We start from the raw sequence: 4,389 nt of genomic DNA on the forward strand, positions 1-4,389 counted from the left end.
TGGAACATGCAGATCCCCAGGCCCCAGCTCAGCCCCACTGAATTGGAATCTGCATTTTAGCTTTAGTGATTTTGAACTATTTCAGGCCTACATGATGAAGACCCAGGAAACTAGGAGTTTCAAATTCAGTCACCTATTAGGACCAGGGATGTCCCATAAATGGGCGAGGAGCCCTTGGTGTGGGGACTGGGGAGTGACAGAAAGACGCCCCCACCCCTAACCCCCCTGGGGCAGGGACCCTCAGCCCAGGCCCAGCAGATTGTGGTCCTGCCAGAGCACTGGCACTGCCAGGACTTCTGATTTTTCAAGACCAGCAGGAAATCCATATTTCAATTTGAAATCTCCTGACTTTTTAATGCAGGCAACTAATTTTTTGAAGTATACTTAACTTGGGGAAATTTTTTAAAAACTAAAAAGAGAATAGTAAAACAAGCTTGTGTTCTCCCAACCCTGAGGGGGTGGGGAATAATTTTAGAGAAAAGAAGGAAGTAAGGGAGGGAGGAAGCATGGATTCAGTATTCAGAGTGTCTAGAACATATGAAGAACTCTTTTTTTTCCCTCACTATGATGAAATGCTGTTTATTATAATTTAAAACCACTTATTACTAGTCTGTAGGCACATAGCATAAATTTCCATATCTTAAATTACCTGTTGTGGTTACCTTACTTTTAAAAAAAGATAGCTTTATTGAGATATAATTCACATACCATGCAGTTCACCCATTTAAAATATATAATGTAATGGTATTTAGTATATTTAGCATATTTGCATAACCATCACCAAAATGAATTTCAGAACATTTTCATCAACCCCCAAAAAACTCCACATGCATTAGTATTCATTCCCCATTTTTTTTTCCCAACCAGCCCCTGGCAGCCACTAATCTACTTTCTCTCTCTATGGATTTGCCTATTCTGGGTATTTCATGTAAATGGAAACATACAATATGTGGACTTTTGTAACTGGCTTCTTTCACTTAGAATAACGTTTTCCAGGTTTATCCATATTGTAGAAGAGCTGTTATAAATTAGTGAAAAAGATAAAATAATGGGCAAAGGACTTGACTACTTCACAAAAGAATAGATCTAAATGGCCAATAAGCCTCCCCACTACGTGGGATCAGACACCCAGGGGAGTGAATCTCCCTGGCAATGTGGAATATGACTCCCGGGGAGGAATGCAGACCTGGCATCGTGGGACGGAGAACATCTTCTTGACCAAAAGGGGGATGTGAAAGGAAATGAAATAAGCTTCAGTGGCAGAGAGATTCCAAAAGGAGCCGAGAGGTCACTCTGGTGGGCACTCTTACGCACACTTTAGACAACCCTTTTTAGGTTCTAAAGAATTGGGGTAGCTGGTGGTGGATACCTGAAACTATCAAACTACAACCCAGAACCCATGAATCTTGAAGACAATTGTACAAAAATGTGGCTTATGAGGGGGGACAGTGGGATTGGGGAGGCCATGGGGATCACACTCCCCTTTGTCTAGTTTGTGGATGGATGAGTGGAAAGGTGGGGGAAGGAAACAAACAAACAAACAAACAGACAAGGGCACCCAGTGTTCTTTTTTACTTTAGTTGCTCTTTTTCACTTTAATTATTATTCTGGTTATTTTTGTGTGTGTGGTAATGAGGGTGTCGGGGATTGATTTTGGTAATGAATGTACAACTATGTAATGGTACTGTGAACAATCAAATGTACGATTTGTTTTGTATGACTGCGTGGTATGTGAATATATCTCAATAAAATGAATAAAAAAAAATAAATGGGCAATAAGCATATGAGAATTTTCCAGATATGATTGTCATCAAGGAAATGCAAGTTAAAACCACCATGAGATATTATGTCACACCCACCAGAATGGCTAAATTTAGAAGACTGATAATTCCTAATGAAGGAAGGATATGAAACAACTGAAACTTTCCTACACTGGAAGGAATGTAAAATGGTGCAACCACTTTGGACAACTGTTTGGCGGTTTCCAATACAGTTAGACACAGATCTACCCTGTAACCAAAATTTCCACTCCTCGGTAGTTATCTGTGAGAAAGGAAAATATTTGTCCATAAAAATGCTTGTACAATGAAGGTTCACAGCAGACTTAGTCACAGGAGTCAACATCGGAAAAAATAACCCCAAATGTCCATTAATTCAAGAATGAACATAGAATGGAATATGTCTCAGCAATAAAAAAAGAAGAGCTATTGTTACATACAACATGGATAAACCTCAAAAACATTATGCAGAGTGAAATAAGCCAGAGACAAAAGATCTCTCTTTATATATACAATTTATATACTGTATGATTTCATTTGCATGGAAAAGCTAATTGACAGTGAAAAAAAAAAGAGAAAAATCAGAAAGTGATTTCAGAAAGTAACAAGGTTCTAATGCGGAAGAGACATGAGGAAAATTTCTGGGGTGATTGAAACATACTGTATCTTGAAGTGGGTGGTGCTTACATGGAATACACAGGGATAAAAATTCATACAGATCTACACTTCAGATTTGTACATTTCACTATATGTTAATAACACCTCAACATCATATTAAATAATACTAAAGTTTGTTCCTGGGCTTCGGTCTGCAGGCACGTTCTTCTCCTTGATGACCCAACACCTACTCAGTCTAGCTTTCGTATGGCACAGCAACACTCAAAAGATGGCTGGTGTTCTCCCTTCAGAGCTGGGTTACAGCTGGCCCTCCCAGGCTCATGTAGCTACCAAACAGTGCCTCACCTGCAGGAAGAGGAGAAGCCAAGATTTAAAGAATGTTCTGACTCATAGAAAGGAAGAGAGATGCTGGAAGGAAAAGAACCTATCGGAAGGGAAAGTTGAGTGCAAAGCACTTGGCACTGGTCTGGGAACCTTGTACTTAGGCCTTTGGGCTTTGAACTCTGTTCCATTCCCAGGTCTTTGCAGCCCTCCTGGTCCCACAAGTGCTTCCATGGAGAGGCCTTCCCTAAATGCCTTATGTAAAGGTCTACCTGCCACTACTTGCTCTCACCCTACTTCATTCGATTCATAAATCAAGATCAGGAATGATCTCTTCTTTGCATTTTTCATTCACTCTGTTTAAATTGCAAACTCCTAATGAGCAAGAACGCCATCTGTCCTGTGTCCTCTGGTAACCTGGGGGCTTAGCAGTGTCCAAGCTAGAGCAGGCCCTCTTTAAATATTAATGGCATAAATCAATATTAGCTGTTAATAAATTGGAGCTTCTTTTTACACATAATATTATTGTCATTGAATCAAAGGGGGAGAGAGGGTTTTGAGAAAGTGCTTAGATGAGGCTGAGGGGTAGCTGATGGGGCGGCAGGCGGAGAAGGTTAGAGAGGATGGGAACAAAGTCAATAAGTTTAGCAGGTAAAAATGGAGATAGCATTAAAAACAAATGGAGCAGTCTGAAGTCAACAAACTCTCCAGAAATATTGAAAAAAAAAATCACACACATCAACCATAGAATACCCACCCAGGAACAACAATAATCAGCAGGAAAAAAAAAATGAAGTTAAAGCCCAAAGTGAGATATCACAGCATATAACCATTGAGAAACTCAAGGCATAATACAGAGGGCTAACTTAAGTGCTGTGGAAAAGTGGATGGTAAGAATTTACCCAGAGAGAAAAGGGTAATATGAAGGTTGTAGTACATGTTCACTGCAGAAACTTCAGAAGACACAGTAAAGTACAACAGAGACTAAAAATCCCTTTAATCCTTCCATCCATAGATAACTACTTTGATATTACTGATATTTTGTTGTAGCTGGAATAGTGTTCTATTGCTGCACAGCAAATTATTCCAAAAGATGTTGGCGGGACCTGTAGTCATTGGAAGGCTTGACCGAGTCTGAAGGATCCTCTTCCAAGAGGGCCGACGCATGTGGCTTTTGGCTGGATGCCTTAGTTCCTCGCTCCATGAACTGATCCAAATCTCTGCTTGAGCGTCTTCACAACATGGCGACTGGTTTCCTACAAGCAAGTGATCCAAGAGAGTGCAAGGTAAGGGCTGCAATGTCTTTTATAACTCAGCCTCATAAATCACACACCGTCATTTCTGCAATATTCTTTGGTTGCTCTTGTCAGCCCTATTCGTTGTGGAATGGAGTATGAATACCAGGAGGCAGGAATGATCAGGGACCATCTTGGAGGCTGGCCATTGTGATCCCTTCCAATCTTCTCTCTCACCTTCTGTTCCTTTCTTTTACTGTCCATAACTTCCTTTTGTAAGTAATAATGCTGGTTGCTCACCTATCTGCCATTCTTTCTTTCTCTGTTGTCAACAGAGCACCAGTTCTGCTTAGTTATTACATTGTTCATGATTCTTAATGGTAGACAACATAATCTACTCTAGCAGAAAGTGAAATGCATTGCTCACAGAATCATTG

The sequence above is a fragment of the Choloepus didactylus genome, chromosome 19 (genome assembly GCF_015220235.1).
Source record: "Choloepus didactylus isolate mChoDid1 chromosome 19, mChoDid1.pri, whole genome shotgun sequence".
NCBI lineage: Eukaryota > Metazoa > Chordata > Mammalia > Pilosa > Megalonychidae > Choloepus > Choloepus didactylus.